The sequence below is a fragment of the Hyla sarda genome, chromosome 5 (assembly GCF_029499605.1).
Source record: "Hyla sarda isolate aHylSar1 chromosome 5, aHylSar1.hap1, whole genome shotgun sequence".
Lineage (NCBI taxonomy): Eukaryota > Metazoa > Chordata > Amphibia > Anura > Hylidae > Hyla > Hyla sarda.
The window spans coordinates 55,567,056-55,586,155 of record NC_079193.1 but is presented as its reverse complement, the minus strand read 5'-3'; the positions used below and the strand labels follow the sequence as shown (position 1 = coordinate 55,586,155).

Below are 19,100 nucleotides of genomic sequence, written 5' to 3'. Positions count from 1 at the left end.
TCCCATATGGGAGAAAACGTAGTGTGAACCCAGCCTACTAAGGTTTTTGTAGGGTTTTTTGTGTTGCATGTGTTGTGCACCAGAATTTTCAATAAAAAAATCCAAAAAACCCTACTAACTCTCCACTTTACTCAGAAAACCTGGAAAAAAAAGGGGCATGACCATTGGAGAAAAGGGGCATGTTTCCAAAAAAAACTACATTTCCAGAAAATAACTACACATTTACTAATGTTCCCACATAAAATGTGGTGGATTTGAGCTTTGGAGAACTAGACGGCTCAGAGCAGGTGTAAAAAAAGCAAAGTGTAGGAAAAATCCCCAAATACAAGATACAATAGTAAATACCATGGGAAAATACCTGTCGGAAACAAAAACCCACAAAGAAAACTACACTCCGCTCTTAGTAAATGAGGGCCATTGTGTATTAAAGGTATATAGCAGCTATTCCTATAAAGGAACTGTCTGGACAAGAGCTCTCAAGAATAGCTCTAACACACTGATTTCTAGAAGATGTGAGAACTTTGTCCCTCAAATCCATATTATACGAAATTGTAGAGCAACCTAAAAGTTAACTATATTTAACCACTAAAACAGGGTGAATCTCCAAGAGCAGCTTAATTTATTGTGTCCTAAGTAAATGGTGCAAATAATATTGCTTTCATTTATAAACATAGTGGCAATATTAAGTCAAAAGTCACCAGAAATCTATTAATCTATTTATTTTAAATAAATAATGAATTCATTTATGTATTTCATTTATTTATTTTTTGGGGAAATTTTAAAGTTGAACTGAGGAAGCCACCTGGAATTGGCCTAAACTTTCCTTAACTAGACATCCACAGTATTTTCTCTGTGAAACAAATGAATTATCAGAAGAAAACGGATTTAAGTGATGTTGAATGTGACATGGTTGTTGGTGACAGGCAGGCTGATCTGAGTATTTCAGAAACTGCTGATCGACTCATTTTCTTGCACAATCATCTCTTGGGTTTACAGGGAATGGTCCGAAAAAGAGAACATATACCAAAAGTGGTCGTTGTGTTAATGTAAATGTTTTGTTGATGTCAGAGGAGAATGGGTAGACTGGTTCAAGATGACAGAAAGGAAACAGCAGCTCAAATAACCACTTGTTAAAACCAAGGTCTCCAGAATTCATCTCTGAATGTACAACACGTCAACTGGTTACAGTAGCAGAAGACCACACCGGTTACAGTAGCAGAAGACCACACCGGTTGCAGTAGCAGAAGACCACACCGGTTACAGTAGCAGAAGACCACACCGGGTGTCACTGCTGTCAGCTAAGAACAGGAAACCGATGCTACAATTCACATAGGTCAGCAAAATTGGACTGTAGAAGACTGGAAAAACATTGCCTGGTCTGATGAGTCTCGATTCCAGCTGCCACATCCAGATGGAAGGGTCAGAATTTATCATTAAAAAAACATGAAAGCATGGATCCATCCTGCCTTGTTGTTACTGTCCATCCCTTTATGACCACAGTGGACCCATCTTTTGATGATACATCCAGCAGGATAATGCACCATGTCATCAAGCTCACATTACCTCATACATGACAATAATGTCACTGGATTCCAATGGTCTCCACAGTCACCAGATCTCAATCCAATAGATCACCTTTATGATGTGGTGGAATGGGAGATTCTCATCATGGATGTGCAGCCAACAAATCTGCAGAAACTGTGTTATACCATCATGTCCATATTCACCAAAACCTCTGAGTAATGTTTTCAGCACCTTGAAGAAAGTATGCTACAAAGATGGAAGACAGTTCTTAAAGGCGTACTCCGCTGCTCAGCGTTTGGAACAAACTGTTCTGAATGCTGGAGCCGGCACCGGGAGCTTGTGACGTCATTGGCCCACCCCCTCATAACGTCCCACCCCTCAATGCTTTTCTTTGGGAGCGGGCGTGGCAGACTGAGGGGCCAGGGCAATGACACCACGCGCTCACAGCGGCAACTCCAGCATTAGCTTAGCAGAGGAGTACCCCTTTAAGGCAAAAGGGGTCCATCCATCCCTTTAAGGCAAGGTGTACCTAATAAAGTGGTCAGTGAGTATATGTAGATTTCATGTAGATTTACAGGAAAAAAAACTTAAGCTAATACGAAATTTTTCTGGCTGACAAAGGCAGCATTTTTTTTTGGCACAAGCCTCATTTGTACCCCTCTCATCACTTATTAAAAAAGCAGGTAAGGATTAGCTGAAGAGGCATGCTGTCCGACTGGTGGATTTACCACAAATTACTCCAAAAATGGTAAATATATGTCAAAAGTCTATTCCAGCTCATGGCTCATAATATTTAAAGCATGGTATACAGGCAACAAAAGATGAGACAAATGCATTAAAAGGCTTGTGATTCGTAATAAGTTTGACACTCAATAGGTGTGCAGATAGGCTACAGCAGCAGAAGACCACAAAGGGTGCCCTGTCTGTCAACTAGGAACGGGAAACTGAGGCTACAAGACAGGCAACAAAGTTAGGCAATGGAAGACAGGAAGAACATTGCCTGGTCTGATAGTCTCACCTTGCTTTAGTGCATCTCCACTTTAGATCAGGGTAAAACAATTTGGTCATTAACCCCTTAAGGACCAGGGTTTTTTTTTCAGTTTTTGCACTTTCGTTTTTTCCTCCTTACCTTTAAAAAATCATAACTCTTACAATTTTGCACCTAAAAAAACCATATGAGGGCTTGTTTTTTGCACCAACAATTCTACTTTGTAATGACATCAGTCATTTTACCCAAAAATCTAAGGCGAAACGGAAAATAAAATCATTGTGAGACAAAATTGAAAAAAATTTTTGGTAAAAATGACACCTTATCATTATTCTGTAGGTCCATACGGTTAAAATGGTACCCTACTTATATAGGTTTGATTTTGTCGTACTTCTGAAAAAAATCATAACTACATGCAGGAAAATTTATACTTTTAAAATTGTCATCTTCTGACCCCTATAACTTTTTTATTTTTCCGCGTATGGGCGGTATGAGGGCTCATTTTTTTGCGCCGTGTTCTGAAGTTTTTATCAGTACCATTTTTGTATTGATCAGACTTTTTGATCGCTTTTTATTCATTTTTTCATGATATAAAAAATGACCAAAAATATGTCATCTTGGACGTACGCCTTTGACCGTGCGGTTTAATTAACTATACATTTTTATAATTCGGAAAAGGGGGATGATTCAAACTTTTATTAGGGAAGGGGTTAAATGATCTTTGAATATACAAAAGGAATAGCAGGTGGGGGCACTCACAAGGTGTGTAATGTTATCTAAGCCTGTTCTATGGCTCCTTATGGATCGTATATACAGATATGGCGGCCCCGGGTACTCACGTGAAAATGCCACCTGCGGGGTGCATATCAGAAAAGCTGCAGTATCATAGTAATATTGTATAGAGAAAATAGTATGCACTCACCGCTAGGCTATGGCTGTCAATCCCAGAAGTCCGGGGACACGGGTGGAGTCGGCGTCTACATGGAGCGCTCGGAGGAGACGTTGACTCCACCAGTGTCCCCGGACTTCTAGGATTGACAGCCATAGCCTAGCGGTGAGTGCATACTATTTTCTCTATACAATATTACTATGTTAAATTATCTTTATTCACTTTTTTTTTGCAATGTTATAGCTCCCATAGGGACCTATAACACTGCACACACTGATCTTTTACATTGATAAATGGTTTCTCATAGGAAACCATTGATTAATGATTCTGCCGATTGACTGCTAATGCCTGGATCTCAGACACTGAGCAGTCATTTGGCGATCGGACACTAGGAGGCAAGGTAAGGGACCCTACTGCTGTGTCACAGCTGTTCGGGATGCCGCGATTTCGCCGCGTGGCCCCGCATTATAGAAAGGGAAAGGACTCAGGACGTACCGGTATGTCCTTGGTCCTTAACAGGTTAAAAATCATCCCCCATTCATCCCCAAGTGTTTATTAAAATATAGTAAATTTTTGCATACATTTATTTCTTTTTTTTTCAACTGTAATTTTTATTAAAGATTTTCACAAAAGAAAACAGGAGTTCGCCAAGACCTAGGCAAATCAGAGTCCGGGGCGCAGCCCAGCACAATCACAATAGGGGTAAGTAACAATCCAAAATGGAGAGCAGGGTAAATATAACAGTTGTACATCAGAACAATTAGCCCCGCTGTAGACAAACCATCAACCCGAAGCAAATGTACATAAAATAAGAAGTCATATAGTGAATTACTCAAAGGAGACAACTGAAAAACTCTCCAACATGAAGGAACGAGAGAGAAGACAAACATAAGACAGAAGGAGACAAAGACATCAAAGCACAAACACATTAGGGGAGAAGTAAGGAAGAAAGAGGAGGAAGGAATAGGGAGGGAAGGGGGGGGGGGGGTAGGGAAAGTTTTCGGTATCGCCTTAAGGAGGTTGCCTGTCAGAGAAACGGTCCCACGGTTCCCAAACTGAAAGGAAGGTGGGGATAGTATTATTCAAAGAGGCTGTGAGATATTCTAAAGGGCGAATTTCACTAATACGGGAGAGTAGGTCTGACTCAGTGGGAGGAAGAGTCCTCTTCCAGCATTTAGCAACTAAGGTCTTAGCCGCCCAAAAAATTTGCATAGCCAGTTTAAACAGCCTCTTGGGTAGAGCAGAGTGCGAGAGGTGCAAAAGATAGACCTGAGGGTTAGGAGGGACTGATACTCCAAAAACATCCGAAAGTAAGCGACTCACTAACTCCCAATATCCCGTGATAAGCGGGCAAGACCAAAAAATATGAAACAACGTACCCAAACCACACCGCCAGCACTGGGGGGGGGGGACACTGGGATTCAGCCTATTCAATAACTCCGGGGTATGGTACCAACCCATAATCAGTTTGTATTGAGTCTCCTTATAAGCAGTACATATGGATGCCCTAGAGGCCCGCTCCCATATTATTTTCCACTGAGGAAGGGTGATAGACATATTAAGCGCTTCCTCCCAACGAGACATATACCAGTGGGATACCTGGACACACCCCATAGGCCGGATAAGCATACATTTATTTCTACGACTGTTCCATTCTTCTAAATAGGGCTTGAAGCTATCCATGTACTGACTGCATACACTACCCTATCACAGGGATTATGCAGCCACATGTATGTATACAGCAACGGATGTAATGTTACTCGCCCATCTTCCAGTCTTCCAGACAATGCCCTATAACTCTCACACAGTATCTGACATGACTGCATTCCCCATTATTAATAATGCACGGTGACTCTGACCGCACTGCACATTAATGCTCTGTACAGAAGGCTTGCCTACGTCACCACAGATGATGAAAACCGCATGAGGTCTCCGGCCTAAAGAACACATTTACGTTTAAATTAATCATCACCTTTACTAAGAAACATTTAAAAAGCCTTTAAAGCCTGTGTGAAGACAAATCTGGACCATGTGAACAGTGATCAGTACGATAAATGGTGCCACAACAGCACTAAAGATAATCTCTGCAACAGTGTTTTCCAACCAGGGTGCCCCCAGCTGTTGCAAAACTACAACTCCCAGCATGCCCGGACAGCCAAAGTTGTAGATTTGCAACAGCTGGAGGCACCCTGGTTGAGAAACACTGCTCTAGAAAGTGGCTGGAGACTGGACGAAGGCAGAAAATAAACAGACGCTGTATCATCTTATTACACAAGATTTGTCGACATCATTCTTAAAGGGGTACTCCGGTGAAAAACTATTTTTTCATATCAACCAGCACTAGAAAGTTAAATAGATTTGTAAATTACTTCTATTCAAAAAAATCTTAATCCTACCACTACCAGTACTTATCAGCTGCTGACATTGAGTTGTTCTTTCCTGTCTGACCACAGTGCTCTCTGCTGACACCTCTGTCTATGTCAGGAACTGTCCAGAGTATAATCAAATCCCCAAAACAAACCTCTCCTGCTCTGGACAGTTCCTGACATGGACAGAGGTGTCTGCGTCTGACCACAGTGCTCTCTGCTGACACCTCTGTCCATGTCAGGAACTGTCCAGAATAGGAGAAAATCCCCATAGCAAACCTATCCTGCTCTGGACAGTTCCTGACATAGACAGAGGTGTCAGCAGAGAGCACTGTGGTCAGACAGAAAGAACTACACAACTTCCTCTGGAGCATTCAGAAGCTGAAAAGTACTGGAGGGATTAAGAATTTTCAATAGCAGTAATTTACAAATCTGTTTAACTTTCTGTAACCAGTTGGTTTGAAAAAACATTGTTTTCCACCGGAGTACCCCTTAAGTTTCTGTCCTGTGTAAACAGAGCCTAAAGCTGTCCATACACGCTTGAATCAGCTGAACCCACTAATTTTGACTCCATTTGCCAACCATCAAATGTATACAGGGACCTTCAGAGTCTCCCCAGATGCCAGATATAGCGAGAGAGAAAAGACAGGCATGTTGGATCTTTACATCCTTAATCTTTTTGTTCTCAGGGAGATAAGTCCCCTCCAGAGGTGTCTGGCAGCAACTTTATCTCCTCTCTTTATGCATATGTACGGGGGAATTCGAAGAGACAGAACTGCCAGACTTACATTCGGCCAACAGCTATCTGAAATATATAGCAGCCAAGGGCAGGGAATATATATGACAAGCTCTATATCACACTCTTTAGTGATTGCAATTACATCTTCTATGATTTCCCTTTGTGGTGACCCAGTACAGGATGTCGTCCCTGCTGTTACTGTTCTAGGCCCACAACTCCATTTTATATTTTGTTATATTGCACCGTGATCTTGTGTTATGTTGTGATAAATTATGTAACTGTACCTTTAAGGGAATGTGGCAGAGTGAACCAGGTGACCCTGATGACCCAATGGGAGCCCCCCCCACATTATTCTTAGGTACTGTAGTGGGGAGGAGTTATTCAGTCTAGTCAGAGAGTTAGGCGCAGTATACAGTCCAGTCAGAGAGTTAGGAGCAGTATACAGTCCAGTCAGTGCTGTGTAGAACCGTGTGGAGAAGTCTGAGGAGTCCTAAGGAGAAAAAATCCAAAATCTGCAGCCATCCAAATCATAGGATAACCTCATCACTCTGGTGAAAGTCAAAGCCTGGCGGTAAGCACAGAACTCTGGGGGAAAATAGTCTAAAGTCTCTAATTCAGCTGTCATTAATCTTAAATCTGCAGATGCAGCAACTACAAGTCCCAGCAAGGCGACAGCTTTCTGGGTTCATTCCCTTCCCTCTACACAAATCTGTACTGTGAGGATTTCAGCAGTAATTCCTGCCTCAGTAAAAGATAGTTTTCCGTAACCTGGCATCGTGGTCTTCATCGTCCGTGAGCCTGGCCCAGAAAAACTCTCTCATCCTTGGAACATGGTGGTTATCGTTGCCCTGGTGTCACAAACCCCCATATTACATTATTCACCCACCCCTGAAACCACACATTGAAAGGCCTATTCCAAATCAAAATGACTTATCCTCTATCCACAGGATAGGCGATAAGTGTCAGATCGCGTGAAGTCAGACCAATGGGAACCCTGTGATCTGCAGAATGGGGCCCTTGGTCTTTGTTATGAATAGAGTTGTGCATCTGCACCACTGCTAAATTAATTCTCTAGGAGATCTGCCGACAGAAGTCGAGCCTTGTAGTCAGCCATGTTAGCCAGCTGTATAGACAATGCATGGTGCGGTGGCGCGCACGCGCAACTCACCAATCCATTCATAACAAAGACCCAAGGCCTTGTTTTGCAGATTGTGAGGGTTCCCAGCACAGCAGCACAGCCCTCTTGTACAAATCAATGGTAGATGGTGCACGCATGTTCTAGAGTCCGGGTCAGGGGCACACTCTTAAAACAGCAATGAAAGAGTCTTACAAAAAATGTCTTACAACAAGCAACGTTTCGAACAGCTCCTCCTGAGAAAGACCAGGATGAACTGGTTAAAACGTTGCTTGCTGTAAGACACTTTTTATTAAATAAATCACCAGTATTTTTTTTTTTTTACCAATCTTTAGTGCTGTTGGGAGACCTTTCTTTAAAGATATATATATATATATATATATATATATATATATATATATATATAAAACAATGACTGAAATATTACCCTGGTGTTATGTGTGATATAACTGACGTTAAACCCGAAACAAAAATAAATGTGACCTTGCTGTGCAGAATCCTAAGGTACTAACACATTTGTATCTGGTATTGGATGGTATTGGAGCCTGGTGATGTCCCTGATGGACGTGTAATTGAAAATCTTCAGGGATAAAAAGGCATTTCACAAAGTAGTGAGATAGAATCACTTTCATCCCTGTTTCCTTTAAATAAATCAATTTATGAAGAAGGTGACACATTTGCACTAAAGATGCCTATCTCAACCCGAGTACACAGACTGAATGCAGAATATTGAGTATAAGGCTTTATATATGATCCGTGTATCCATCAGAGTGTAATCCATTTTATTTGTTCTGGCAGGTCACTGCGAGACTGTCACATCGACCTGCTGCGACAAATAAGGTGGATTACAGCCTGACGGATAGTTCAACACCGGGCGAGTGGCCTCATTCTAACTTTACTATTGATTTCAGTCCGCCGCTCAAGATGTGGACATTGAAGTTTGATTTTAAGGAGAAAAACCTTTGGATAAGCAGAGAAGGTTCCAGAGAAAGAACAACAAAGATCACAAGATATTATGGTTGCAGGGCTGAGGCTTCAATCTGATAGAACAAAGAATTTTATGTAGTGACAGATAAAGGTACTTTCACAAGATTCTAAAGCAGTGTTCTCCAGCCAGGATGATTCCTGCTGAGGCAAAACTACAACTCCCAGCATGCCCGGACAGCCGTTGGCTGTCCGGGCATGCTGGGAGCTGTAATTTTGCAACAACTGGAGGCATCCTGCTCTAAAGGGAACTTGTCACCTTGAAAATGTCCAATCTGCAGGTATCATGTTATAGAGCAGGAGGAGCTGAGCAGATGATATATACAATACAGTACAATCTGCAGGTATCATGTTATAGAGCGGGAGGAGCTGAGCAGATGATATATACAATACAGTACAATCTGCAGACATCATGTTATAGAGCAGGAGGAGCTGAGAAGATGATATATTAAATACAGTACAATCTGCAGGTATCATGTTATAGAACAGGAGGAGCTGAGCAGAAGATATATACAATACAGTACAATCTGCAGGTATCATGTTATAGAGCAGGAGGATCTGAACAGATGATATATACAATACAGTACAATCTGCAGGTATCATGTTATAGAGCAGGAGGAGCTGAGCAGATGATATATACAATACTGTACAATCTGCAGGTATCATGTTATAGAGCAGGAGGAGCTGAGCAGATGATATATACAATACAGTACAATCTGCAGGTATCATGTTATAGAGGAGGAGGAGCTGAGCAGATTATATATACAATACAGTACAATCTGTAGGTATCATGTTATAGAGCAGGAGGATCTGAGCAGATGATATATACAATACAGTACAATCTGCAGGTATCATGTTATAGAGCAGGAGGATCTGAACAGATGATATATACAATACAGTACAATCTGCAGGTATTATGTTATAGAGCAGGAAGAGCTGAGCAGATGATATATACAATACAGTACAATCTGCAGGTATCATGTCATAGAGCAGGAGGAGCTGAGCAGATGATATATACAATACAGTACAATCTGCAGGTATCATGTTATAGAGCAGGAGGAGCTGAGCAGATGATATATACAATACAGTACAATCTGCAGGTATCATGTTATAGAGCAGGAGGAGCTGAGCAGATGATATATATAATACAGTACAATCTGCAGGTATCATGTTATAGAGCAGAAGGAGCTGAACAGATTGATATATAGTTTTGTGAGTCCTTGCACTCTCTAATTACTTAAAAGAGATTTTCCTGCAAAAAAAAAAAAAAATTATTCATTAAATATAAACAAACAACAAAAAACGTGGTCTCAAATGGCTGGAGGTGCTCAACCCCAAATGCGGTTGTGCATTTATACTGGGGGAGCAGATCCTGCCCTTGTAGTCCGTTGCTAAGGGCGATCCCCAGCATAAAAATGCATACAATGGAGGATGCCTGCAGCGGACTACAAGTGCCACAATAGAATCCTACACCAGATAAACGTTTATCTGGTGTAGGATTCTATTGTGGCACTTGTAGTCCGCTGCAGGCATCCTCCATTGTATGCATTTTTATGCTGGGGATCGCCCTTAGCAACGGACTACAAGGGCAGGATCTGCTCCCCCAGTATAAATGCACAACCGCATTTGGGGTTGAGCACCTCCAGCCATTTGAGACCACGTTTTTTGTTGTTTGTTTAAATTTTATATTGGAGGTGTGTAAACTCCAAAATTAATGCGCCTTGAATATCTACAAGGCAGCATTAAGGTAGCACCTGTGAGGCCAGGCACCCATAATAGCCAACTCAGGTGGGGCTTGCAGCTTGCCTCCCTCCTCCCATTGCATGTGTGCTCAGTCACGCTGGAGGGTATCTGGAAGGAAGTTGTGAGTCAACCGAATGCTGCCGTAATTGCCCACTGGCCCCTGTTTTGCTTATCAAGCACAGGTAGGATTAGCGTTAGGTCTCGCACCAATTTGAGAAACCTTGGCGTTGGTGTGCGGGCTCTGGTGTGTCCTTCATATAAGGATACACTGGCGAATGTCTCAATTTTAACATCAGTGTTGAGGGATAGCCAATGTATTGTTTACATCTACCACAGTAGTGCACCCATATTCCTGTATTGTATTCATAAAATATGCACAGAATACCTGCTAAAAGTAATAAAAAGTTTGTACTTTCCTCCCCCCGCAGCCTCCCTCACGGTGCCCGGCCTTCACAATGCTGCACTTCCGGGTGCTGTAGTCAACACCTCACATTGCTGCTCGGCAAATCACTGAACACAGTGTTGTCTTGTCTCAGCCTGTAATTGGTTAAAGGGGTACTACACTGGAAAACATTATTTATTTATTTTTAAATCAAAAAAGTTAAACAGATTTGTAAATTACTTCGATTAAAAAATCTTAATCCTTCCAGTACTTATCAGCTGCAAAATGTTCTCTTTTTGAATTTCCTTCCTGTCTGACCACAGTGCTCTCTGCTGACCCCTCTGTTCATGTCAGGAACTGTCCAGAGCAGGAGAGGTTTTCTATGGGGATTTGTTCCTACTCTGGACAGTTCCTTAAAATGGACAGAGGTGTCAGCAGAGAGCACTGTGGTCAGAAAAAAAGAAAATTCAAAAAGAAAACAACTTTTTGTAGAGCACACAGCAGTTGATAAGTACTGAAAGGATTAAGATTTTTTTTTTAAATAGAAGTAATCTACAAATCTGTTTAACTTTTGGCAACAGTTGATTAAAAAAAAGTTTTCCAGTGGAGTACCCCTTTAAGCAACAATGTGACATATTTACCACAGCACCAGGAAGTGCAGTGAGGCAGAGACTGGGCGCTATGATTACGGAGGTTGTGGGGGGGCACGGGAGGTAAGTACAGGCTTTTTTAATTTTAGCAGGGAGCCTGGACATGTTTATGAAAAAAAAAATGTACAGTATGCACCGCTGCTCACCTCACATATGCCGCCGCTGGTTCAAAGCATACCATAGAACCACAGCAGCTCGTAAATACACTACTATACAGTATGCATTGTACTTAAACTGTGTGACACGCTACACCAGTAGTAAAGCATGCGACGCACACACTAAAGCATGGTGCCAATAAAGCTGGCAGACACTAAATCTGTACAAGAAAATGTGGCTCCGATTACAACAAAAAATTATTTTATTATATATACTTTTTCTATTAACATTTAGAATTGAGCAGTGACACCTGGCACAAGGGTGGTGCTAGATAGATATATATATATACACACACACATAGCAATTCTTTCATATAACTCCTTTACTAACCCCCGAAAATTCTGCAGATTGCCAACAAATTAAAATTACTTAAATATTTAGAAAGGTTCTAGCTCAGATAACCGTTCTGCAATGTATTCTAAGTGTTTAATGCAGTGTTTCCCAACCAGGGTGCCTCCAGCTGTGGCAAAACTACAACTCCCAGCATGCCCGGACAGCCGATGGCTGTCCGGGCATGCTGGGAGTTGTAGTTTTGCCACAGCTGGAGGCACCCTGGTTGGGAAACGCTGGTTTAAAGGGGTACTCCGGTGAAAACCTTTTTTCTTTTAAATCAACTGGTGGCAGAAAGTTAAACATATTTGTAAATTACTTCTATTAAAAAATCTTAATCCTTCCAGTACTTATTAGCTGCTGAATGCTACAGAGGAAATTCCTTTCTTTTTGGAACACTGATGACATCACGAGCACAGTGCTCTCTGCTGACATCTCTGTCCATTTTAGCAACCATGCATAGCAGATGTATGCTAAGAGCAGCATGGTGGCTCACTGGTTAGCACTGCTGCCTTGCAGTGCTGGGGACTTGGGTTCAAATCCCACTAAGGACAACAATAAATAAAGCGTTATTATTATTATAATAACGTCAGCAGAGAGAACTGTGGTCATCAGAGAGCATTCCAAAAAGAAAAGAATTTCCTCTATTCAGCAGCTAATAAGTACAGGAAGGATGAAGATTTTTTAATAGAAGTAATTTACAAATATGTTTAACTTTCTGCCACCAGTTGATTTAAAAGAAAAAAGGTTTTCACCGCAGTACCCCTTTAATATATTCAAAGCAAGAAAGAAAAACTGTATTGTGTGGTCGAGAATTATTTCTTGTGGTTAGAAACCCAATTCAACCCAAGAGTTCATAGAGTGGTGACATTACTCAGACTAGACAAGAGAAAGACTCGTGCGAGACACAAGCACAGCTCAATAAATCATGAAAATGCAAACAAACCCAAGTTTTCTTGGCGACCTCCCAGAGGAAAGGATTAAGAGAAATGCATCCAAAGATTTAACATGCTGGAGCTGGCCAAGAAGTCTCTAGAGTGGCTGCATCTAGTCCACTATTAAAAAGGGTGGATGCAAGAGCAGAATCAATATTAATCCAGTAAGGCGATACAAGGCCGATACACAACACAAAGTAGTTTGCACAAGGATTCCAATTGGTCCTATAAGAAGGAGTCCATTTGGTCCTATAAGAAGGAGTCCATTTGGTCCTATAAGAAGTCAATTTGGTCCTATAAGAAGTCAATTTGGTCCTATAAGAAGGAGTCCATTTTATCCTATAAGGAGGGGTCCATTTGGTCCTATAAGAAGGAGTGCATTTGGTCCTATAAGAAGAAGTCCATTTGGTCCTATAAGAAGGAGTCCATTTGGTCCTATAAGAAGAAGTCCATTTGGTCCTATAAGAAGGAGTCCATTTTATCCTATAAGGAGGGGTCCATTTGGTCCTATAAGAAGGAGTCCATTTGGTCCTATAAGAAGGAGTCCATTCGGTCCTATAAGAAGGAGTCCATTTGGTCCTATACGAAGGAGTCCATATGGTCCTATAAGAAGGAGTCCATTCGGTCCTCTAAGAAGGAGTCCATTCGGTGCTCTAAGAAGGAGTCCATTCGGTGCTCTAAGAAGGAGTCCATTCGGTCGTCTAAGAAGGAGTCTATTTGGTCCTATAAGAAGGAGTCCATTTGGTCCTATAAGAAGGAGTCCATTTGGTCCTATAAGAAGGAGTCCATTCGGTCCTCTAAGATGGAGTCCATTCGGTCCTCTAAGAAGGAGTCCATTTGGTCCTCTAAGAAGGAGTCGAAGGCTATAGCATAATATGTGGGCATGCTATAGCAGAAAACGACTCTCCATAATATACCATAAGATGGAACATAGCACAATTTCTTATTTTCTCACAGCTTTCATATGAAGAATCTGATAAATAATACAAGCAAGAATAGGGAATAGCACGGCTCTACTGGCTATCCATCTTTGAGCTTAAAGTAGTTATCCAGGCTCAGTATAGGCCATCAATATCACATCGGCAGGTAACAGACTCCAGGCACCCTTGCCAACCAGCTTGTTGTAGTGGTTGCGGAATTCATGCAAGTGTCACAGCCTCTTTAATGTTTAACAATGTTCATACTGCATTGCAATAGTGGCGCCAGTGCAATGTACCGCAGCATTGGTGGAGTCAAATGTATGGGACAAAGCTGCAGTACCTTACACCGCCACAACTAAAATGATGCTGATGCAAGGACTGGTAAACGTCAAGGAGAGTGCGGCACTTGCATATGTGCTATAGACTCTTCAAACAGCTAATTGCCTGGTTGCCGGAAGTTGGGCCCCTGCAATGATGATGGTCCATCTTGAGACTAGGACATACATTTTCGAAGGCTCAAAAACTCCTTTAAGAAATGAGTCATTTAAGACAGACAAGTCTGACATAGAAACAAGATCCCGTACAATTAGTTTACCCTACAGATTAGGCTCAAGGTTGAATAAAGACTGAGCTGATGTTAACAGGTCCTAGAAATCGGCACAGCCTGTCGACAATTAAAATATATTTTAATGATTAGTTGGCCTCCCGGTTTGCCTGCACTGTAATTGCAGCAGCAGTTAAGGGAGTATGGGGATTGATCACTGCTGTCGGATATTAACCATTTAGATGCAGCAGTCAAAATTGAGAGCAGCATCTAAATAGCCATTACAAGTGTCACTGATTGTGTAGTAGTCCTGATCTGCTGCTCGCTATCGCTGTGCAGCAGATCCATTTTCATGGCAGCAAGAGGGCCTTTGCTAGTCCTACATAGCTACTGGGAATCATGTATCAATGCAATATATATGCTGAATTGATCTGTATGAGCAATCAATTAAATGCTCATAAATGTACCCCATGGGGATTAAAAAAATATATAAAAACTGAGTAAAATAAGAACTAATAAAAAATAAAATATATAAATACAAATATATCTATATATATATATATATATATATATATATATATATATATATACATACACACACACACACACACACACACACACACACATGAATAAATAAACCCCCACCCATAACAAAAATTCAAATCACCCTCTGTTAAAATAAAAAAAAGTAAATAAATAAACATATTTGAAATAACAGCACGCGGAATTGTCTGAACTATTAAAATATAACATTATTGATCCTACACAGTGAATTGACTCGATAAAAAGAAAATGCCAGAATTTCCAGAAAAAAAAGAATAAAAAACAAATTGGTACCGATAAACACTAGCAGAGCAATGCATATCCTGTACAGACACCAAGTCAGGCTTTCAGATGTTTTAACAGGAAAACAGAGCATTGAATGCAGCTATATATGTGTCTGGAGCCATATGCAATTCAAGATCAAAAGATCGTAAAAGATTTCACTGGTGTATAATGCAAAAATGGTGTATAATGCAGAATGATGTGCTCACACCATGCCCCCTACAGCATTCTGATCCAGAAAAAAGGCATCTAATTACACCAGAGAACACTGCTTTATGGTAGGTACTTTGGAATATGTCAGACGTATCCGACACCTTAGCTAAACTAAAGCTGGCAGAATTTCAAATAAGATGCGAAGGAGGAAATTATATAATTCCTGATGCCTACAATTGCCATGGACACGGAAATCGTTTTTGCAGATAAACCCAATTTTTGTGGAAGACTACACTTCTGACTGATGTTCTGCAATACAATTCAACATACAAAAGACTCAAAGCTATTGAATTATAGATGGTACACAGGGAAACCACCACCAAGCCAAACAAACAAAATAAAACCATGCCCATGACACCAAACATTTTCTTCAATTTCAATTTTAAAATGTTATTTATAAAATTATATTTAAAAAAATATATAAATAAAGTGGATTTTATTGCCAACTTTACAAGGTAGAGTTATTATAACTGTAATTGACTTTGGACGCCTTTGAGTGTTTGGAGTTGAAGGGGTACTCCGGTAAAGGGGTAAAGGGGTACTCCGGTACTTCTTTTTAAATCAACTGGTGCAAGAAAGTTAAACAGATTCGTACATTACTTCTGTAATCCTTCCAGTACTTATTAGCTGCTGAATACTATAGAGGAAATTCTTTTCTTTCTGGAACACAGAGCTCTCTGCTGACATCATGACCACAGTGCTCTCTGCTGACATCTCTGTCCATTTTAAGAACTGTCCAGAGTAGGAGAAAATCCCCATAGCAAACATATGCTGCTCTGGACAGTTCCTAAAATGGACAGAGATGTCAGCAGAGAGCACTGTGCTCATGATGTCAGCAGAGAGCACTGTGTTCCAAAAAGAAAATAATTTCCTCTGTAGTATTCAGCAGCTAATAAGTACTGGAAGGATTAATATTTTTTAACATAAGTAATTTACAAATTTGTTTAACTTTCTGGCACAAGTTGATTTAAGAAAAAAAAACTTTTCCACCGGAGTATGCCTTTAAGAGTTTGCTGTGGTTGCTCTGCTTTCTTTCTACGTTTGAATGTAAATCATCCCATACAGAGTGACTTGTGTGTGCTTAAAGGGGTACTCCACTTCCTCAGCGTTTGGGACATTTTGTTCCGAACGCTGGGTGCGGGCGTCGTGACGTCACGGCCACGTCCCTCAATGCAAGCCTATGGGACGAGGCGTGGCATCACAAGGGTGTGGCCTTGCACATCACGACCCCCGCAGCCCGCACCCAGCATTTGGAACTAAATGTTCAAAACGCTGGTGCAATGGAGTACCCCTTTAACTCCCCATCTGCAGCCTGCTTGAGCTGCCCTTCATGTATGCTCTCCCAACTCTCCGCACTGTGAGTATTGTGTGATAGGAGGAGGTTAAACACAAGTGCATTATAGGGGGCGCATTTTTTTCATATGTATTGTTGCCCCAGGTCCATCCTCAATGGTGAGTATAAGAATATGAATGTGGCCAATATTTTGCTTGTGTGAAACTGGTCTTATAGGTAGAGAGGTAGAGAGGTGTGGAACAGAAATGGACATAGTTCTCTGACAGTTTATTTTCATACTTAAAAGGCAGATGAAAGCCTGATGAAAGACTTACACAGCAACAGAATGGTAGAGAATATTTAATAAGTACGGTACCTGTCACGAAATAAACTATTCTAAACTAAATCATGCTATGTTCCCTAACTACTCCTAACACTGCTACAGCCCTTAAAAATTTCAAAGCTTTAAAAAGCTGTGTATCATACATTTCTTCTTGCTCACACAGTGAAATTTCCCAGCAGGAGAAAGTGGGCGTTTCCCAGCAGGCATGGCATCACATAAGCCTGCAGGGGGCCACTTCCGCCCTCACATCATTGCAGCGCTGTGAAGAATAGAATACCTCAGGCTCTGTGCACATTTCAGTCTGTGTTGCTATCAGTGAGGCTCCCCTTAAGCTTTCAGTCTGTGTGTCTTTCTGTGAGAATCTGTGGAGTTTTTACTTTCTGTGCAGCTGTGAATGAAGCTTAGTGCAGAGAAACACTTCCTGAGTTTGGACTCCTCCCAGGCCAGGAGGAGACCAAACTCACTGTGTTAATTGTGGCAGGGAACAGAACAGAGCCACCTAGTGGACATTTTTTATATTACATTTTAAACATATTTATGTTGATAATATTAAAAGCAAATGAATGGGAAAGTGTCTGCTAATTACACAAGGAACACTATATTAAAAGTTTTATTTGGAGACAGGAACTCTTCAATAAAGACAATATAGAAATAAATTAACAATAAAACTAAAGAAATTCAGTGCAAATGGTTCAAAACTAGACCAGGCAGTCAGCAAATGTGCCAAAGATTAGAAAGATTTGCCACATCTTGCTAGACATGTTAGAGACATTTCTATTTATTTCACAAATTTTTTAATAAAAAAATTGGCACATTTTAAACCATACCCCTCTTCTCTAAACCATTTACCCTTTTCCTAGACATTTTCATCTAGTAAGGCACAAAATGGGTTTAAAATATATAATAAATCCAGCACAAGGCACGTTCAAGGTATTTCTCTTGGAGCAAATTGAGTCTCAATTCTGGTGTCTTTAGGTTAGTAGATTTCCCCATTATGTACATACCCTTGTTGTGTATGATGCTAATAATCTAATAAAATTACTATGATTAAATAAAAAACAGGATACAAGTTCCCCTTGAAACATTTCTCTCTCTCTCTCATAATTTTAGATCCATATTTCCCCCTAAGAAATAATTTTCGGAGAGTTGTTTACCGATGACTCAAGTTTGGTGTCAGCCGCTTGGCAGCGGGGATTACGGAGAAATAAAGCTGTTTGTGCAGCACGTCATGAGTCATATATTATACCATCTTTACCAATTCAAGCATTTTAGATTGAGTATGGATTTATGCTCTAAGGACCTTATATTCTGTCTCTGAAACGGGAAAAAGTTACCAATTAAAATGAAAACATCAACTAATCCTCACTGAGCCGCCTTCAAGAAATATACCGTCTCATGACCCATCTGGACATTCGACAACAATGGTATTTTTATATATATACTTTTACGATCCTGAAATGGCTTAAGGCAAAATATTTCATTTTTAATGAATCTTCTGCCGGCCGGCCTCAGTCTGGTGCCCTTGCTTAGTCACTGTTTATAATCAGAATGTTTTCCTTGCAGAAACATTTCGGGCAGATTTATGGCACTAAACATTGGCAGAGTAATAAGATAAGGAAGAATGGTGTCGGACATCGGTGTTGCTTGACCAGGGATTCTCCAGCTGTTGCAAAACTACAACTCCAATCAGGATGTCAGAGCATGATGGGAGTTGTAGTTTTGCAGGTTTGAACACTGCTTTACATCGTATGTATCAAGGGGCATTAACTGTTTGTAGCGATGAAGGGAGGGGTGGCGAAGAAGGTAGAAAATGCTCTCCATGGTGTAGTGGGTGCAGGCAAGATAACGCCAGGGATTAAATTGAGTTTACCCCAAACCGTAGATGAGAACAAAAACACTTCTAGTTTGGAATGACTAGCACTGAATGGACCTTCACACCAGGATAAAGACAAACTTCTTTATTCGACCATAATGTACAACGTTTCTCTGCTCAATGGCTGCTTCGTCAGGCATACGCCTGACGAAGCAGCCATTGAGCAGAGAAACGCGTTGCATTATGGTCGAATAAAGGAGTTTGTCTTTATCCTGGTGTGAAGGTCCATTCAGTGCTAGTCATTCCTGACAATTTGCTCGAAAAGTTCTCCCGGTATCCACAGATGTT

At 40.9% G+C, this 19,100-nt stretch overlaps 1 protein-coding gene and 1 long non-coding RNA gene across 11 annotated transcripts in view; one reads left to right on the top strand and one right to left on the bottom strand.

The window, feature by feature from the left end:
* Positions 1–19,100, bottom strand: part of DIP2C (disco interacting protein 2 homolog C) — a 496,242-nt gene that overhangs the window by 245,967 nt on the left and 231,175 nt on the right. The gene's annotated exons all lie outside the window — the stretch shown is intronic.
* LOC130273173 (uncharacterized) lies at positions 6,946–18,564 on the top strand. Its single transcript, XR_008843897.1, has 3 exons — positions 6,946–7,077; positions 8,553–8,719; positions 18,050–18,564. It is a non-coding gene; the product is annotated as an uncharacterized LOC130273173 (long non-coding RNA).